This window comes from Argiope bruennichi, chromosome 9 (genome assembly GCF_947563725.1).
Source record: "Argiope bruennichi chromosome 9, qqArgBrue1.1, whole genome shotgun sequence".
Classification (NCBI taxonomy): Eukaryota; Metazoa; Arthropoda; class Arachnida; order Araneae; family Araneidae; genus Argiope; species Argiope bruennichi.
In genome coordinates this window covers 12,201,256-12,223,925 of record NC_079159.1, presented here as the reverse complement: position 1 = coordinate 12,223,925, position 22,670 = coordinate 12,201,256, and positions in this window count along the sequence as shown.

Sequence of the window (22,670 nt, the reverse complement as noted above, 5' to 3'; positions counted from 1 at the left end):
CACAAAAGAGACGAAAGTTATAAAAACTGAATTTTAAAAATTAAACCAATATAAAGAAACGAAACTATTCTTTGGCATTTATGACGGAAGCAATTATTTCTACGGTAAATAGAAACCCCTTTCTAAATATAATGGAAGTACTTACCTTTGATTTTATGAGATGTCAAGGTCAGGGGATTAATGAGTTTTATTAGAATAAGAAATTTTAAATTTTTATGACACTTTTTTCCATGATAAACTGTTATATATAAAAAAAATGTTTAAGAGTACAATGGACGATAAAAATGTAAAAAATCGATGAAATCTGCGATTTTTTTTTATTTTGATCTTTTCTGTATATTTAGAGTGTAAGCTATCGTTTGCAAAAATAATTATTTTGATATCCTAATTAATTCGTTGCGGAATGTAGTGAGTTAGAGCTCCATTATATTCAGAAACACTGGTTTCTTTTTATTGTCATTTTCATAACAAATCAAAAATTAAGAGTTGAAAAGCTTTATTAAATTCGATATGACCATAATTTATTTAAAATACATTAATGAAAGAATCCAACTCTCTAAATATATAGAAATTGAAAAATTCCTATAAATAGAATTGAAAAATTCCTAGACAAATGTCATATGTTAAATGCATAATTATCGAGTTTTTCAATGAAAAAATTATAATTTTGGTATTTCAAAAATATGTCAACTGCTTCAAGTTCCCATTCCAACAATTTCTTTACTTAAAGCGAATTTAAAATCCTACATTATAACCAAGCTTCAAAATATCTTAAACAACTTAGCCTCTTTTTTTTATGATGTTTGTAATTGTTACGTTTCTAAAACAAGTAAAAAAATTGCTAATTATTTTATTTCCCAAAGTAAACTTTTAATAATAGCATTTTTTGAATGAAACAATTGTACTACTGTACAATTTTGACTTTTTTTTTTCAAATTATTGCAAGCCTTTTTCGTCAAATTCTTGCATGTTTTTTTTTTTCACAAATTATTATTTTCGCATGCTTTTATTTTCGTATTCTGTCTTTATTTGATTTTATATATTTCAGATGCCAAGACACACTAGGATTAAAAGGGAAAGTTGAAAGTATTAAATTAATGCTAATATTATTTTGTAATTGTGTGCCTCGACTGTGGTTAATAAGGAAATGATCAATGGAAAAGTATTTCAGTATTAAAAAATCCCTCAACAAATGATAAAAAATAAATGCCAAGTATCTACATTCAAAGAATAAAAAATTCTAGAATGCATTGGAGAGCTCTGAGGAAGATGAGATTTCTCGAATAAGTCCATATTTATAGAAATTGAGGAATGCTTCTTAATGTTCTTCATAAAGCTTTTCTAGCCATGGTGGCCTGGTAGTAAGGTCGGTACCAGATTGTTTCAAGTTTGAGACCCGATTTTTCCAAAGAACCGTCATGTAAGATGATATGGTGCACGTTATTTACGTCGGGGCCAAACGTTAATGTTGGTTTGGTGTGAAGTTAGAAAAAGGGGTGCCAGCTCAGGTATCATCCTCATTATCTGACCGCGGTTCAAAATTACGAGATCCGTGCCCAAATAGCCCTAGTGTTGCCTTAAAACAAGACGCTAATACAACTAAATTAAAAGCATTTCCGCATTTCATGATTAATGGCTTATTTTAGTGATACGAAATCAGATTCATTTGTTGAATTTATATTACTTCGTTAAAAATTAAAATGTTCCCTGAAAAATATTAAAACCAGGCATTACTTCATTTATTCTTTGTGATGGCAGACAGGAAAAGGTCAATCCCTTCCAAGCACTTCTAAAGCAAATCAAATTGATGTCGGGGGACTCGTAAGTAAAAGAGCGATCAGAAGGATGACCATATAAACAAAGATTAATCAGGTCATTTATTTCACATGACACTTCTGACGAACATCATGAATTGTCCTAGGACAAAGTAACCTACCGCAATTCAATATTCAACATGAACATCAACAGGAAATTGATGGCATGACCTTTAAAAATTAAGCTTGGTTTATTTATCGTGGTAAAGTTCTTGTAACGGAAGAGTGTTAGGTATTTTATTGATGAGTTTATTCATTTGTTTATAGTCGGGGAATTTGTAATATTATATCTACCTAGGAAGAAAGAATGGAACGTGCATAGAAAAGTTTTACTGTAAATACAAAATTTGATATACATACTTGACCCTCCATGTAGGGAAAACCGTTTTGTATTTCCATTTTCTATTGGATATGTAAACATATTTCAGCCTTTGAAATTTGTTAATTAAGAATATTCATATTTTTATATCTTGAATATTTTTGTACTTTTTATTCACAATTAAGAGTTCCCGTGAAAAGTGCTTTCGTAGTTTCAAATTTTTTTCCATATTTTTTTAGAAAGTTTCGAAGATTTTAAAATTGTTAGGAAAGTTGGCACGTTCCCACTTTACTTTTGCTAACGCTATTATATTTATTAGTTTTTAATACATAAATATTTACTAAAGATGTTATGTCTCTATAGACTATAATTCTAGGGACCAAGACTAATGCTTTAGAATGGGTTTGAAATATGTTTATGTATTACTTAATTAACAAGCAAGAATGGGTCACACAAAACTTTCTCCCATACGCGTTTTCTCATACTTGTTATGCCAGAGAATGATTTACATGGTATTAGCGTACAATAGTTACATAATATTAACTTTTGGCGCAAATTTAGCATATGTACTGAATCTTTAATGCCATTCTTGGCAAGGTATTTGGTGATTAATCACTGGCATATGGTTAATAGTATCCGAAAATCGAATTTGTGTTTTATACATATTTTTTTCAACTCATTAAAGCAAAACTTTGACGCAAAGCTGCACCCGTAGTTACAAAATCCCATACCAAATTTAAGATAAGCTATGGCGTTTTTAATCAGCGCATTTACATGCTTGTGAAAGTACAGACGGAAAGACTGTCAACTAGTTGTTGGATTTGACCCAAACTCTGACAGATGTCTACACTAAATCTGCACAACCGAATATTATATATCTAGTCCTCTTCGTTTTGTAATTATCGTGTTAACTTACATTCGAAAAGCTAAGCAGACGGACTTTTCCTGAATAGTATTTACTCAAAACTTGGTATAAATCTACAAATTTGGTGCATAGACCTTATTCCAAACTTAATCCTCTATTTCAAAACGTTTTTGAGTTATCTTTGTCACAGACAGGCAGACAGACAGAACTTTTCTAAAAATGTGGTTTTCTAACTGGGAGGTCTAAAGCAAGTAGATTTAACAAAATTTTGAGTTAGAATTGTTTGACGATTCCTGCACTGTATATGCGAGAAAGAAAAAAGCAGTTAAAAGGAAAGAAGAATGTGGCGTCATGTATTAGTTATGGAACTTAATATATTATACTAATGGCAACTTTGCTGATATTTCCTTTTTAAAATATTTATTTTATCAGGAACCTTCTCCACATTTGAAACCTTTGAATTCTGTAACTTTTTCTAAAGAATAAATATTTGTGTTGAATGAAACAAATAAGATATTTAAAAGAAATAAAACAAAAGAGAACAGCCAATCCTCAGAAGAAAAAAAATCAAGATATTGACGGAAAAAATAACTTTGCAAAAATATAAAGTAAAACAGTAACAGAAAAGTTTCATAAAATTCTAAAACGTGCCACAAGACATTATTCTTTGCTTTCTGCTTTTGATTAAAAAAATAGTTTGGTTGGTGAAAACAATTTCACTAGATTACCATTAATAGTCGCTGGGTTTCATTTTCTTGAATGCCTGGTAAAATTAATTACTAGCTCTGGACACTAAAGAAGCTTCAGCAATCAACGAGGGAACACTTAATTTCCGAAATCCATGTTTGCTTCCACCTTGGGCTGCCCCAGTCTGGCATTAATGAAGATCGATCTTCTGATTCGGTGGAAAAAAAAGATGCAATGCATGAGAAAAAGTGAACGCATTGCGAAAAGGGAAATAATTGTTCTTCCACTTGGCAGAGGAAGAATCACAATGAATAGGGAAATCAGCATTTGAATAATCAATATTTGCATTGTCTCCTCAAGGAAGAAATCAAAATCTACAAAGAATCTGTGCTCGGTGACTCACAGTAAACTCTGTCTTTCACTCTGTCTTATGTACTTACTCATCCCTTTTTTTTTTACTTTAATTATTTTGTTATAATGCATTTCAATTAACGTTTTTTATATAATGACTAAATATTTCTTATTAACTTCTTGAAATAATAATTTAAATTTAAATACAAGGGTAGCAAGAAATAAGTTACACACTTCAGAGCGCTCTAAAATGCTTTCTATTGATCCAAATGAGATAAAATTTGAACTACAGATTATTCAGATTTATATTTATAAAATAAAAAAGTACAAAAGTTTACCTTTAGGTGGCGTTGTAATACACATAAAACAATTTAATATGGTTTATAATTGTTAAATAAAGTAAAATTAAAATTGCTCAATATGTCCTCTTTCATTTACAGCAATATGCTCTAATCGGAGAACCATATTTTCTATAGATGACCGGAGTGAGTATGCCGGAATATTAAGAATATGGCGCCGAATGTTGTCTTTCAGATCTAGTAGAAATGGTAATCTTTGACGGTAGATATTGTCCTTCAAATAACCCCACAACTAAAAGGCACAAGGAGTGATGTACGGTGAGCAAGGAGGCCATGCTATTGCGAAATGATGGCTGACAACTCGTGATTCTGTAAAATGCTGTATTAACAACTGCTTTACACGGCGATCAATATGAGGTGGTGCACCATCCTGCATGAAAATGTTGTCTTGAAGGCATCCGCGCTGTAGAAGAGTTGGGAAAACAAAATCCCTCAGCATATCATGGCACCGTTGTCCTGTAACGAAAGAGGTTTGGTTTCCATTTGAAGTTTTCTCTTCAAAGAAATACGGACCAACTATAAGCGGAACCTAGTTATAAAGCTACGGAATAGCTTATACAGCTATTTTATTACGGAATAGCTTGTGCAGCTATTTTACAGCTTACGGAAGGTAGCTATAAAACCAAACCATACTGTCCCTTTTTCAGGATGAGGGTTTTCCTTTGCCCAAATTCGACAGTTATGGGTGTTAATAACTTGTCCAGTGAGGCAAAAGTGGGCCTCATCACTCCACAGAATGTTCTATGGCCAAGTTGTGTCAACCCCATTCGAGCAAGGAACTGAAGTGAAACGTTTCATGAACCTCTAAGACCCCGTCCTGCAACAAGTGCACAGACTCGATTTTATATGGATGAAAATGCAAAATCTATCGATTGATTTTCCGTGCAGTTGAATACAGCACATCCAGAACACGGAAAACTCACATTATTATGCGGCGACTGACTGCTGGCTTCAACGAGCGCGGTCAAAATATTTTCGACACTGGAAAATGGGATATTTTAGTCCTCTACCTGGAAGAATGCCAAGTTGCCCAGGTTTTTCAAATTTCGGCATCATCTTGAGTTGAGCTCCTGGTGACATTGAACCTCTCCGTATCTGCTTCACGCGACGAAATTCCTTTAGAGCTGCAACGAAGTTTTGTTGGTTCTGGTAGGACAATTTTACCAGTAGTGCATTTTCTTGCAACGTAGGCATGACAAACAGAGAAGAAACTAATGTTCTTGCAGAATCCGCCTTCTTTTTATCCAAAGAAAAATGACAATAGACATGCGCTGTAACGCAAATTATGTTTCACATTTTCAATATATGCAAATAAATGCCATTTGTGTTACAGAACCATCTTTTGGTGAATTTTTGTACTAAACCTTTTTAATCAATAAATGCAATGCGCATCATCTGAATAATCTGTAGTTCAACTTTTATCTAATTTGGACCAATAGAACGCATTTTAGGACCCTCTGAATTAGGTAACTTATTTCTTGCTAACACTGTACATTTCCTAAGTGAAATTTGAAGTTTACCCGTAGCTAGACACATGAATTTCTTCACGTCACCAGAGACAAGGAGTCAAAATGACTGCATTATTATTTTTCTTTTTCGTCTTTTGAAAAGCATTGGAATTTATTTTGGAAGCACAATATATTCTGGAAATGATGTAGTTACCGAAAATATTAAAAACATTAATATTAAGAATGTTAAATGCTATAATATTAAATGTCGGAAAGATATAAGAAAAACCTAAACAATATTTTAATGCGTATTTACTTTTGTTGGATATTACGTAATTACACTAATATCAATAACTGTTAGAAGTTAACAAACAAAAATGAAGAATACAATATTTAAAAATATTTTTTAAGAATATATCTTTATTCTATTTGCATTATTCAAATTAAAAGTGGTTTCAGAGACATGGAATAAATTGCTCCATAAATAGCAACAAAAACTTTGAAAAAGAATAACTCGGTTATATGCATGTGTTGACACTAAGATTTTTGCCAACCTATTGCTGAAAGAACAACTCGAAGGTACTGAGGAGATGATTGTATTCAAGGACAAAATGCTATGCCATAATCAGAGTTAATGAAGAACGCAGAGTCAATTTGACTCCCGTCTTCAGTTACGGGTTAAAAATTTCCTTGAAAAAATTATTTGAGTATCAAATTTTGATTGACATTGAGCACATATTATTTTAATAGGTGTAAGCTTATTTTTTATTATGTACATGAAGTCTTTTAATTGACTTGAGTTTTTGACGAATATAATACTTTTTCTTGATATACTTCCTATATGAAGAAATGAAAATTTGGATCCGTTTTAAATAATAGTAGAAAGGGTACCTAAAATCACTTAATAATATTTGTGGACAGAATTCAAAAACTTTATATTACAAAGCAAACAATTGTGTTAGGCTGTAAAAGATTTATTTACGAAGAATCACAAATTTTTGACTTTTGACAAAAATAACGAATTCTTTCTTTTGCAATATTGCTTTATAAGCTAATATTTGGCATCTAGATAAATGCTTTATAAAATTTTCACATTTATAAAAACATTGATGTAAAAAAAAAGAATTTTAAGAAGCGTTATCTTTGATATTTGAACGTTTCATTTTTTTTTAAAACAGCATATATCGAATTTTTAGATTTGTATTCACCCTGAACATTCTGAGTCATATGCGAACTGGTATGCTTCGCGAAGCACGAAGTTCAAGCATCAGTTAACATTATTGATATTTCGGACTGAAGCGTATCGATATGATTTCTAACCCTTCACATTTCAGTCATCTATTCTCGGTCATACATAACTTCAATGCCGTGAAAACTCATAGCTTCAATATTAAAATCGCGTTCCCCCCTTCGTGGTAGGAATAGTTCCTCTGAATAATAGTTATTATTCTGACATACTATGTTATTTTTCATTCTCATTCGTTTATAATGGTGTAATAGTATATTTTAGACATGCAATAAGTTTGAATTTTTCATTTCTAATATATACAACTTTTAAGTGGAAGAACATAAAGTATATAGAATTTTTATATAGGCCTTAGGCGAATAATTTAATCAGCAGGTAAGAAGTATAACCAGCGTGAGCTGTCTTCCGAAATTATCATCATATATTCCAGAATAAAGAAATTATCCACCCTCTTACTTAAAAATAATTGCTATTGAGCTGGGTTATTAACAACGCAAATACTCGGATTTTTATTTCTAACATCCCACACAACTCTTCACAGAATAATGTGAATAAGTTTGTGCTTTATAGAAAAGTGAAGAAAGCGAAATAAGAATTTCGGGAATGTATTCTTTTTTCAATTATTTAAAATCAAATTTGATATAAAACTACGATTTCAGATATATCACTTTTGAAATTTCTTTAATCTAAGCCGTTGGATTTTTTGAGCTAACACTTAAACAAGATTCAGAATGTATAGCCTGACAAAACGTGAGCCATAAGATGGTTTTGGCTTAAAAATGAATATTGTTCAACAATTTAGATGTTGGAATTGAATATCAAATTTTATTGATCTAAATCTTTCCTTTTGGCTGTTATTGTGTGCACTTGTGAGATCGTGAGTTAATGGAAGTAATATTTTTAAACCAGCTACAAATGTCTCATTTATTGCTATATGAAAATTAAAAATAAACTACAATCGCTTTTTTTATTTTTATACAAAAGTAAATAACGTTAACTGCCAAATTATATTTGATAAAAATACTTTAACCTTTATTTTCTTAGGAATAATATATATAATAATTATATATCTCTCAATATATATTACATATAATCTTATTTTGCTTGTAATTTAAAAAAAAATAATTTAGAAAAATTATAAAACATTAGTTTTAATGCGTATTATAGTTTCAATTAATTTTACATTGAGCTATTTTTAATTATTCGAAGATCATAGCAAATTATCGAAATTAACTCCTCTCTGCATTAGTACTCGAAACAATGTGGAGGTGGAATTCACGATGCTTCCTAATAATCATAACAGTTACTTTGAACAACCCTTTGAATTGAAGGTACCTCACCTCATTGAAATGAAGGTAACTTTATCCAACACATATAATGTATTCACCATTGAATTGAATTATACACCAAACAGGAAGATTTTCATATCCTTATCTGAAGTGCTCCTTGGTGATCCTCCGCCTTGCCTCGAAGGCATTCGCAAATATCTGAAAGAAAAGAAACACGGTCACAACATTGAAGGGATCTATGGTTGAATTATAAGGGCCATCATCAGACACGGTCCAACCCCTATCGAAGAGGCAAGCCCCACTATCGGTAGAGGGTACCCAATCCCAAATTTATGGGTGGTGATATCAAACCACCATGCCAATAAATCCTCATTCCCATTTTTGAGGTGCTCCACGGAAGTACGTAGATTAAATAAGAAATACCATCAGCATTGAAAATTATCATTCATTATTCAGTCATATATCATATTTATTAGTATGTAAATTAAGCTGAAAAATACTTAAATAAGTTTGTCTTAAAAACCAGAAAAATATTCTAGTCCGTTTCTGTTCTATAAATGGCAATTCTTAATTAGACAAGGCGAATGAAGGGCACATTTCTTATTTGCCCTCATCCTTCAAGTGGAAAAGCAGCTAGTACATTCAATATACGTTTCCATCATATTTCTTGTTTTCTCGCCTTTATCTGCTTTAGGTGTCTGAATCCGGAAAATAAATCTCCATTGAATCCCTAGCTGGAAACCCCAAAGTGGAAGGAGACAGGATTTTGGAATGAAACTGTTTCCCCGCTAATTGCAAAGGTTCCCCAGTGAGTAGGGCTGGTAATTAATTTCATCAGGAATGAAATAAAGGCAGCTCAACAAATGACATTGGATAAACAATAAGATCAGTCGGCAGAAATCAAATATTTTTTTTATCAACAAAAGAAGTTGATTAAAAAACATGATTTGCACTTTGAATGCTTAGTTTAATCGTATGGATCAATTATTTTGCTTCGTATTTGTTCTGCAAATATGAAAGCCGTTTTTGTTGGTGCTCTTTAAATCTATTATTGTGAATTTTCTGCTTTTCTTTTCTTGTATGTTTTTATATTGGAAATAAAAACTATACATCTTATTCATTATTTGTTATCACTTGTACCACAGATATAATTATCTCACTTAAATTAGGCATAAAATTATTATAGATAGTTTAATACTTTTCGAGATACTAGATGGTATAAACACATTCAGGGGCACTAAGAAATAAATAACAAGAAACGCTCCCTTACTCCAAATAGACAGGACTTAAAAAGGTAAAAAAAAAAAAAAAAATCTGAAAATACTTTATTCTCTAATACTTGTTGAGTAAATAGCTAAATTTCATTGTTCAGTAAAAAACAGATTCTATTACTAAGGGATATATTGAAGATACCTTTTGAAAAACCCCTTATTTCATGCACATTTGTAACAGCAATTTTTATTACGAGGTTTGTGTATTCGCTATATGAGCACTGGTAAAATACTGCAGGTTTTCAGTAAGATTTTGAATTTAAAATAGCTCGCTCTGAATAGCTACAGTACTTGCAAACAGCGTTTTCTTGTACAACGAATGTTATCTTCAATTTCCTTTAAAGGAAGATTTCTGTTTTTGTTCATGAGGTTATATTTTATCTACAATGGATTTTAAATTATCTCTATATATCTTGACTTGAGTTTCTTCATTTTATTTAGAAGAATGTATTTTTTTAATTATTTCGGTAATTTTTAAATTCAATTCATCTTAGAAAGGATTAATTAATGGGATTCTGAGGAATTCAAACTTTTTTCGAAGGAAAAGATACATTTCCAATGAGAAGTGATTTTTAATTGTGTCTTATTTTTCTCATCACATTGAGCCAATTTAAATTCTTTCATTAATATTTACACGTAATTTCAACCTACGCTTTTTAAAACAATAATTTTAAATTGGAAAACAATTATATGCAGTATGGATTGTTGCAAAAAAATTGACCAATTTTATTTTAATATAAAAGTTTTTTCAGGACATCCTAATAAAAAATAGTTACATAAGCAATTTTAGAAAATGTTCCATGTTTGTAAATTTAAATGCAGTAAAAAAGAACGAGACAAAATTATAGCTACCTAACTAATTGTATACGCTATGTTAGGCGATGAATCTCGTAAAAATATTATTTTAGAGCATTCTAATAAAAAAATTATTACATGACGATTTCGTAAACGGCTCAATGTTTTTGGAAGTTTGAAATGCAGTAAAAAAAAAAAAAAAAAAAAACAGATAAAATTACCTTATTCTACCTTGCACTATTTTATGTGATAAATCTCGCAAAAAAAGTTATTTCATGGCATTCTATAAAGAAAATTATTACATAAAAATTTTAGAAATTGCTTTATAATGTAAAAGTTTAGAATACAGTAAAGAGAAGAGGATAAAATTACAGTCACCTTATTCATCGAATACCGCTATGTTATGTGATGAATCTCGTAAAAAAGTTATTTCAAAGCATTTTAATAAATAATTATTGCATAACAATTTTAGAATTTGCTCTCTATATTGCTCTAAATATAATAAAAAGAACGAGATAACTGTTACCTGACTTACTCAACGAATGCTACTATGCTATGCGACGAATCTCATAAAAACAAAGTCATTCATCTTGATTTGGCAAAAATTGCCATTGAGAAAATCTCGGGTAGAAGGTTTATTGGATTTCTTCTTCTTGCTGTCAAATATTCTTTTTCAAATACTCACTCAGATAAATCCAGTTTTCTGTGTGGTTCCTCCATACTTCTATAAATCATCTTGATTTTTGATTTCGAATTTCCTTCAAAGTAGTTCACATTCTTCAATTTTTTTGAAATTGAATAATTATTCCCATATTGCGCTTATGGATAAAAATAGCATATTAAAAATGAAGTGATAATTGAAATATCTTAATGATTTAAAAATTATTTGTTATATGCTTAGGTATTTACTAAACGTTTAGCATAAGTGTTTTATGCTTTTCAATTGAAACATTTCCAGTTATAAAAATATATTTGTATGAACAATTGAACAGTAAAATTCCAGATCAAGTTCTACCATAAACAACGTTTGTTCTAAGAACATATAATTCAGGATAACTTTAAAAACAATTTTTATTTTTATCATTTCAATTTCGAATGCCAAGTTTTTGACATCAGACATACGATTACGTTGCACAGTCAATTTTATATCTTTCTTTATAAAATTCTTTGCATTTTATTACATTCAATCTTTGATAAAATTCATTTTTATATTCCAATATTTTAAGCTTTAATGTTATTTACCTATTCATTTGCTTTATCTTCAATTCTGAAATTTGGGAAAATCTTCTTTTCAGAACCTTATAAATTAAATTCCAATGAACCTTTTTTGTTTAAGTTCTGTTTAAAAATGTCTCAATATGCCCCGCAATTACTGAAATATATATAAAAAAACAGATTTGTACATTTAAGAAGATTTAATAATTGTTAAACGTACAATGGCGTTGGACTCGCATGCCTTGAGTAGTGAGTTCGAACACCACCGGCTGAAGATTCTCCGTGTGTGTGGTGGTTGGAACACGCATAAATCTGTCATGATCACAAAGTCCTCCTTGTCGAGAGGAATACCACTGAGAGTACTGGATCAGGGATGATCGTTCTCTGATTCAGGTCTAAATTGCGATCTGTGGATGAGTGAATGAAATGCATGAATGAAGCCGCTCCCCCATAAAAAGGGTTGTGAAACTTGAGTAGCTAAGTCGTACTCTTGACCCTAGTTGGCGCTACTGTTAAAAACAAGAGACTCGGCTTAAAACGCTGACAGATAACTGACAGCGGCCATGCTTGTAAATTGCCATAAGTTAAATATACAGCAACAATAATTGTTTAAAGATTTCATAATACAAAATAATTTTAAATTTGCTCCTTTCGTTACGATAGTCCTATCTGCCAGTGTAATGCACCTGAACGTAGTGCCGTTTTTAAAACTGTACAAAATGCACGCAGATTAAATATTTAAAATTGAAAGTTTGAAAGCCGGTCTCTCCATTAAGCACACTTTTGGCTAGTGATTTTTTGCTCTGATTTTGCATTGTTGGAAAGGATCGAAATACTATTCCTCAGTTCAGGAACACGATGATAGATTTTTCATGCTATCTTTAAAATTTTAAACACACTTTTTGAAAAAAAAAAAAAAACGTAATTTGGAAACTTTTGTTAAATTCTTCTTTTTAGCCTAAATGATTTGTTTTCCAATTTCAAACGTTTGTGATTTTTAACGGATATATATTTATTTCCTGGGAATTTTTCTTTTTTTAAATCTTAAGTACAAAAATACAAATATTTTAAATTTTTAAAAAACTCTTTCGCCAGAACGAGTCGAATGCCTTCACTCTATATTTTTAATACTAAGGCAAGACTACGCAATTTTAGGTTTCTGAGAATTTAGCACTGACGTCTTTTATAGGAGTTACAGATGAAATGATATAGCAATTTTCTTGAAAGTCTGACTATAATACTTGAAGCAGATGTAGCTGAATTATATGCTACAAGAAATAACTTACACACTCCATGACTAATTTTGATGAAATTCAATAGCCGTTCTTACAGTAAATAGAAGAATCACTTTGTGGAAAATACCCTCGCAGGCGCGTAACAATGTAACAATCAAGAGAAACTAGTAGGTGTGATAAAGTGACTAGATAGTTTAAGTGACACTAAAATTTCTATGTCAGCAATATAAATAAGAATTGTATTATTAGGTGAAAAATCATTTCAAGACAAATCCAGCCTGATTGATCACCCCAAATTTTCCTAGAATTTTCTCCATTAAATGTACTATCCTCTTTCTGTTGAAAATCATTATATTTGGGTAAAGCCGCATGTATTTACTGGATTTATTTGGTAATCTATGGCGATCCTTTTTCGATGATTAATCTATGGCATGCGATTAATAGTATTTGAAAATCGTCTTTTTATTTTAGACGTGTTTTTCCCATCAATTGAAATCAAAATTCTACATAGAATTAAATGTGTAGTCAAAGAATCCCATGCCATATTTGATACATTTAAGCCATTGCGTTTTTGAGTTATTTCGTTTTAAAATTTTGAAAGTACAGACGGACAGACGGATAAATTCTAGTTGGATTTGTCCCAAACTTTTTTTCTAGATGACTACTCTATAGATCTCAACTATGTGTAACGAAATGTATATCTCTAGATTCCTTCGTTTTGTAGTTATCATGTTGGATTATATCCGAACGGCCGGACAGACAGACTTTCTGTAAACAGTTGTTACTCAAAATTTGGTAGAAATCTACATGTTTCTTTAAAGACCATATACCAAATTCCACTCGTCCAGATGAAAATATTTTTTATTTATATTTATACCATTATCATAATAATTGGCAAATCTGCTTAAAAACGTATCTTAGAATGGATTTATTACATAAATAAAATTTCATTAATACCTTTTCCAATGTTTTTCAGTTGGCATATTTAAATTAATAATTAAACATATATTAAAATTAATAATTCTATGCTTTAAAAGTTTTTCTATCATTTCTTTGCCTTTTATCTGAATTTCTGAATGTTAACTTTTCTCTACTGTCTTAATTAATCAGAATTAAAAAAAATCTTCCACAGCTATTTATAACGCTGAGTGGAGTTTCAAGATATTCTCATTTTTATTGTTTGCTTCATTTTTGTATGTGAAATCCCAATTTCTGTTCTGTCGTTTAGTAACCGAGATATTTTTTTAAATATTTACATTGATTGATTTAACAGTTTATGAACAGACACGCAAATTATAAGCATAAATGCTAATTATAAATAAATAGCAAATATCAATGAATTGAGATCTGAAGACACTAATATTTTCATGTTGTTTTATATCTATATCTAAATCTTCATTATGTCTGATATTTTCACCTATAATTTTGTTAACCTATCTATGACAATCAGATTTGAGATATTTTTAAAAGGATGAAACCCGCCTAAATAAAAATTCCTCTAATAGCCTTATATTAATAACATATAATAAATAAAAAACATTCAATTTGTTGTTTTTGATGTATGCACTATAATTTTTTTTAAAACTTCCAATGAAACTGAATATTTTAACTAATCAATTTGTGATATAATTCTTAGGGCAATAAAATAATTCTACACAAATTCGAAAAAGTGAAAAATTTTAAATTCCAAGGCAAATGCATTTTTATCAATTTTAACGCTTTGTTGCATTGAAGGCATTTTCCTCCATATTTGAATCGAATGTATTCTATGAAATGAGACAGTGATGTTTCGTTCGTTTTTGTTTTCAGATGCTACAAAATATATATTTGAATATTCTTTCAATGCTTTAGAGAGACATTGTACTTAAAACACTCAAGCGAAAAAAGGAAGCATTTTAAAAATATCTTTGGAAAGGATAATCTTTGTTTCGCTTCCAGTGCTCAATGGTGAAAAAAACATAATTAAACGCAGATTCTTGGTGTTTTATATTTTTTGAAAAATAAAACCAAAGACAAACTGTATGGATTAAGTTTTTTTTCTATTGCGGGATATTAACGTAAATAGAATGAAATTCGATTCAGTATTCCGTTATAATACTTTTATTAGAACTTTTTTATTGTGTTGCATTGAAGAATTTTAAAAATTTTGGATTCTAAATAATTTTATTTATTAATTATTTATTAAATTATTTGGTGCTAAAACTATAGAAATATTATATCAGTTGTTTCTGCAACTTTATCTAAAATTTCTTTTTGAATCTATTGAAACGAATTTGTTTATTTACATTAGTTATGCCATCCTGTTCAAAGGAAAACAACCGACTAGTAATAACATGTTGCACTTATCTTTATAATTCAAATATATTAACAATTCAAACAATTATTTAAACAGTGTAGTATTTTTGCCATTCCAAAGCCGTATCTAGATATTTTAGACATTTAACTAATTTAATTTTTATATTAATTTGCATTTTTGTACTTTCTAATTGAACAACTTAAAATGTCCTGAACATTTTTATCCCAAATCAAAGGACATTCCTATGAATAGATTGGATCTTATCAAAAGAAATATTTTCTCCCGAAATAAACAATAGCAGCTAATGCAAGATAAATTATCAAAAATTATATTGAATTTCATTAATTTTTCTAGTATATTTTTAATTACATTTGTGTCTAAATAAAATATATATATAGTATAATATTTCCGAAATGCAATTCAATATATAATTTTTATCCATACATCGTCACTGATTTAGTAAAAAATTATATAAGTTGCCATTAAAGAAATCATTCAGCGGATTTTTATTACAAGAAGTCCAGCAAACTCGATAATAGATAATGACGTTTCATTCCATGGAAAACACAAAACTTAATTCATAAAAAGCAAGCACAAAATAAGAATTTTTAAGCATAAAAAAATAATAAGTCGCTCAATAGAAAATACTCAATGCAAAAATTTAGATTCACTCTACGGTATACGACACTAAGGGAGAAATGTGAGCCATTTGCAATTCAAAATCTTATAACAAGTTTAGGAATTTCAAGAACTAACCTCATAATGGAGATGTCGCTATAATTCCTGTTTTTTCCAAAACATTCTTTTTTTGTTACCAAATTCAACAAATTGCGAAATGGTGAACATTGGGAGTATGGAGAACATTCACCTGGCATTTATTCAGCATTCATTAAGTATATTTGCAAATTTCTCTTTCTATAAATATACTTGTTTCGAAAATCAAAATTAAGATTTCGTAACTTCATGTTTTTTTTAAAATTGTATTATCTAGTAGAATTTATTCCTGATTCAATTTATGATTAACAAATTTTTTAATGTATGTAAAAATTGTTTTAAATCAAAATCGGACAACATTATTTTTAACTTTGTTAGCAGTATCGAATAGCAGTATTCAAACACACATTGTTTATATTGAAAATAATTTTTCCTTCCATTGTTTGAGAGTATTTTAAAACTATTCTACAAATTAATTTGCTACTTTTTTCTTGGAACATCATTTTAATCTAAACGAAAGAAGTAAACAAGGAATTTTAATTAAAGGCAAACATTTCTTTTTCCTGCCGGTACTTCAAAATAATGATTGAAAACTAAAACATTTGCTTCCATAATTGATGTTATATTGCTCAAACCATTATTATTAACACACTCTGTGAACTCCTTAATGAAACGTTTGAAAAATTACCAATCTGGCATAATAAAATCATTTGCTTACGAATTATTTCACCTTAAGTTTTGGCTTATCGTCAAAGACATTGCAAGATTTCATTATGAAGTTTCACTATGTATTGTATTCATATAATTGAGCATTAGAAAATTCCACAACAGTTTTAAAATCAAGGAAACATATCTAGTAAATTGAAAGGTTTTTGTTTCTAAAGTTATGAATGAATTTTTCAGATTAATATAACGTTTAATTTTTTATTCATATTTATTCTTTAAATAATTTGCTGAGATCAAATAATAAGATAAACTTCTTACAATACATCAGGCGGATAATTTTATTTTTAAGTTTGATGGTGGCAACAAAAAAGTAGCCCATTGCCCAATCTATAAACAGCAAGACTCATTGCAAAATGTCATATATCAAAAATTAATAAATAAAGGATTGAAATACTCTCGTAAAAATGAATATTTATTTGAGCTTTTGAAATTAATTTTTAATTATAGTCGTTTCATTGTATTGTTGGCAATAACGGGAATCGTAGTTTTGACTTTGCCGAAACGAAGATATGCCTATTACTAAATTGCCCCTAAAAATATTCAATATACGACCTTTAACGCTGTGAGCTGCTATATACTTATACAAACTTTTATATAATTTCTGTCATATGATAACAGTTTTAAAATTTGTTTACTAGTTATTTTAATATTGCAGTAATTCTATAAGATTTCTGCGCATTTATAAATTAGTCAAGAACTCAGAAAGGAATAAATTATACACGGCATTAATTTGAAATTTAAGAAATATTTAAGGAAATCGGAAAAAGCTCTCTAAATCTTCTAAATGGAAGATTTTTAATTTCTTATAAAGGATTTGTTATAGGATCATTAGATAAATATCTGTGACATAATGGCAGATATTATATGCTCCTAACAAATATTCAGTATCATTCTTATCGATGATTTAATCATTCTTTGATTGGCTTTCCAACATTTTCAGAATAAATAACTAGGAAAACAATAAATCTTATACGATTAAACTAAGTATTCAATATGCAAATCAGGTTTTTTAATCAACTTCTTTTCATTCGCTGAATCTTCCGCGAAGCAAATATATATATATATATATATATATATATATATATATATCAAGTAGTTTATAATATAACTACATCATTTATTTTCTTAAACAGTGATGAATAAAATGTATAGTTTTTATTTCCAATATAAAAATATACATGAAAAGAAAAGCAGAAAATTCACAAAAATAGATTTAAAGAGCACCGACAGAAACGGCTTTCATATTTGCAGAACAAATACGAAGCAAAAGAATTGATCCATACGATTAAACTAAGTATTCAACATGCAAACCGTGTTTTTTAATCAACTTCTTTTGTTGATAAAAAAATATTTGATTTCTGCCGACTAATCTTATTGTTTATCCAATGTCATTTGTTGAGCTGCCTTTATTTCATTCCTGATGAAATTACCACCCCTACTCACTGGGGAACCTTGGCAATTAGCGGAGAAACACTTTCATTCCAAAGTCCTGTCTCCTTCCACTTTGGGGTTTCCAGCTAGGGATTCAATGGAGATTTATTTTCCGGATTCAGACACCTAAAGCAGATAAAGGTGAGAAAAACAAAAAATACGATGGAAAAGGGGATTGAGTGCACTAGCTATTTTTCCACTCGAAGGATAAGGGCAAATAAGAAAAAGGCTGCTATTTGCCTTGTCTAAATATCTATTGTCATTTAAAAATATTTTAATTTTCTGAAAAAGATAGCATTGATTTGAGTGCATCTATAATTTGCTCTGTCATTATCGAAAGCATTTAAGCAAAGCAGATTATATAAATTGGTAATCATTTATATAATCTGCTTTGTAATGTATCAAACATTTCCAAACCAATATGCCCAAACTATATATATAACAATCTAAAACAATCTAAAATTAAAAATATTTTGGAATCGAAACTAAACTATTTCGTAATAGCAGCTAAAAAATTATTTCTGATTCAAACTAAAAACTAAAAAAGAAGAACAGAAAAAGCACCATTGTATTTAGAGAGCGCAAATGCAGCTACAACTAAAACACAGATGAATCAAGACAATAGTAATAAAAACCAAGTTAATAGGAAAAAAAGTATCAAAATCAAACGAAATAAAATAAGAATCACTAGGGCTATTTTGGGACGGACCTCGTAATTTTGAACCGCGGTCAGATGGCGAAGACGACACCTGAGCTGCCCCCCCCCTCTCCACACCAAATCACACCAGTGAAAATTGTTTGATATTACAATACACACATACGCAAAAGAATTAGCTCTTCACCTTTCTTTCATTCTCTCCAAAATTCATGATAATAAGGCATTAGGTCCAAATTCGCAAATTGCAAAGTAACCATGAATAAAAAAAAGTAATACAAAATAATAAAAATTGAATTTTTTTTCTAGAAATTGGTGTAAAATATTCGCTTTCTCAAATATTTAGATGCTAAGTGTAAACAGATTATTTACAAGTAAATTGGAAAGTATTCTGCAACAGATTTCACTTTATTTCCGATTTTCAGACGGGAAACGGTGACTCTCCGTTATTTTTTATGATGTCTGTGTGAATATGAACACGATAACTCAAAAACGCTTAGATATAGATAGACGCTTAGATATAGATAAATGAAATACGGTATACGGATTTTCGATTGAATTTATAGATTCGTATTAATTTTTTTAAATTTCAACTAAGTATGTTCACAGGTAGTCTGTCTGGCTGTAATAGTAGAAGTTAACTCAATCAATACAAAGCGCAAAGAACTAGATTTTATTAAGAGCTAAATACAACTAGGTTTATTTTTTCAATTTTGAATGTAGGCCTGAATCGAACTGAATTCCTCAAAAAGTTGACAGATTGTAAGTCTATATTTTCGCATGCGTGCATATGCTATAATCTAATCATCATCAATGAAATTCGATATCTGTATGTTATTCTGTAATTGCCATTAAAGTTCCGTGTCAAATGTTGGCTCAATCAGTTGGCAAAATAGCTGCCAAAATACCCACTCCCAGGAAAGATTCAGTAAATATGCTAGATTTACTCCTAATCTCTATATTTGGTAACTATTGTTCGTCAATGAAATGCAAAGTATTCGTGGCTTTTCTAAGGTTTTATGCAGGGAGCAAGAGATGGCAAATTGCATGCGAGAAAGTTTCGAGTATGTCACTCCTACTGGTTGGAATTATTTATGTTTGCCTGTAAACATGATCATTCAAAACTGCTTTGAGCTTGACTGACAGAATCTGATATGCGGTATTTACATTTAAATCTGTGGCGTCTAACACATTTTCAGCTGAATTTTATGTCTACTAGAGTATTAGTAATTTATCAAATACAACCTCTAGTACAAATAAGCATAATAATTACATAATGCAAAGGCTTGATGAATGGTATTTGATTCACAGTTTAATCATCCTAGGTGTAGATACGAAACAAATTTTCAACAAACTCCGTTTATGCTGCATTAACAGCATTCCATTAACTCCATTATTTGCATTAACAGTATTCCATTAACTCCATTATTTGCATTAACAGCATTCCATTAACTCCATTATTTGCATTAACAGCATTCCATTAACTCCATTATTTGCATTAACAGCATTCCATTAACTCCATTATTTGCATTAACAGCATTCCATTAACTCCATTATTTGCTTTAACAGCATTCCATTAACTCCATTATTTGCATTAACAGCATTATATTAACTCCATTATTTGCATTAACAGCATTCCATTAACTCCATTATTTGCATTAACAGCATGATAATGCAAAAATATTTTGAATATTGAGTATATTTTTGACGGATAAAATTTGAAATGCTTCTTTACACTGAATTCGTAGATTACTACCAGTTTTTCAGCGAAATACTTGCATATATTTCTTTATAAATTTGTCTCATTCCGTCTAAGTGTAAATAAACACGATAGCTACAAAATGCAAGACACTAGATAAATGAAATTTGGTTCACTCTTTAAGCATCTAAAGAGCAGATATGTAATAAAGAATAAATTGAGTCTGTCGAAGGACTGACTTACGTCGGTTTACACATTTGCATGTATATAAGCGAAATAACTCAAAACCATAAATTAAATTTTGTATATAGCCATGGTAGTAAAAGTGCCATGTTCAATTATTGAAAGATTGAAAATTTTATATTTTTAATCACGCATTGCAAAATTATTCATATACATTGTAGTTAGCAAGCTTACATAAATAATCTTTATTAATTGATTATTAGAATTCATGGATCACCAAGGATTCGTGTTATTTGAATTATATAAGAATCTTAATTCTCACATTTTTCAGAGAAAGAGTTGTAGAAAAAGTTTCAAGACCGAATTATAAAATTGTAGTGTGAAATATATATTTACAGGGGGATCTTTGAATATTTCTGTACATCCAAAATTCTCATAAAACCTACTAAATGACAGTTTATATCTTTTTATTCATATCACGTTTATTAATATTATTTTTTTCTTTTTTAACAAATACTCAGAAGAATATTTTACGCACATGAGACAGCAGTGCAACAAGAAAGAATAATAAACAAGAAAATATCAAAATGGTGCATCATCTCACAGTTTCGTATATTTATGATTGTTTTTTAAAAATAAAGCCAGATCAAGTTTGTTCTTTAAATGTATGTCACATATTCGCTATCCTATCTGAAAAGGCGTGCTTCGCGAAGTATGAATTTCAAGCATCGATTAGCTTCAACGATATTTCGGATAGAAGCGTATCGAAAATGTGATTTTAAATCTTCCATTTGCCCCACATATGATCTGGGCCATGCATTCTTACATTGGCTTTGAAACTGAATGGCTCCATATTAAAATCATATGCGTGGCAGCCGAAACTTTTCGTCGATATTGCTAGAAGAAAACATCTGGCATGGTACTATTTTATTGCATCAGAATTACGTTTCTTTTGTTCCCCACCTCCACCCCAGTCAGCTAGTATTGGAGCACTTCGGAAGAGTTTATACTTCACTGAAATCTATTTTTAAATATTTTTATACACGTTTTCTTCTTCATTACGTTTGTATGTAATTATATTAAAATATTGAGATTGTTAATTGCCTTATAATGTAATTATTTTACTTATAGATGCTGAGAAATAATAACCTGTGCATATAAGATGCATTGAATTTAGCATTAAGTTTATTTCTCTTTTACTTAAGATAAAATATGGGGTTTCTTTATTTTCTTATTTACGAATTACACAAAAGGAAAGCATTTTATTCACAAATAATTTCGAAATGCTGATTTTGAAAAAAAAAATCTTATTTCAGATTTCTTGAGTACGAAAAATATATTTGTGGAGTTAAGTCGGTCTGTTCATCTTCTTTCTATCTGTGAACAACAGAATTAAAAAAAAAAGCCTTGAATCCAAATGTATGAAATTAGACATGTGATCTCTATACCAAAGTTGTAAATTTCTATAAAATTTTGAAATCCTTTCATAAGAAGTATGTTCCGTTCAGTTATGTATGTAAAATGAAAAAAAAAAAATGCGATTTAAATAATTTAGAACATAATTTCAGATTTTAAAGTATTTCCATATAAATGCTTAGGATACTCGTAATCATTGAACAAAATCTGGCAGAATATAACGTTTTATTGTTTCAAACGAAATTACTGCATTCCTTTAACGTAATTCTGAAATATTTCATGTGTATAGATAAGTACAATACTTTTTTTTAATGAAAATATAGATATTTTAATTTATATTTGTTATTTATGTATTAAATAACTAATTTCTATTCATATACAAAAAAATAAATAAAAAAAAGATATATTATAGGAAATAGTATTGCCGTTTAGATTTCAATTACGTTCGAAAATAATATTATCCATAATTTTAGGAACTCAGACTTCTGGCAGAATATAACGTCTTATTGTTTCAATCAAAACCACTGCATTACTTCACATAATTCTGAAATATTTCATGTGTATAGATAAGAACAATACTTTTTTCTTAAGAAAATATAGATATTTAAATTTATATTTTTTATATATGTATTAAATAATGAATTTCTATTCATATA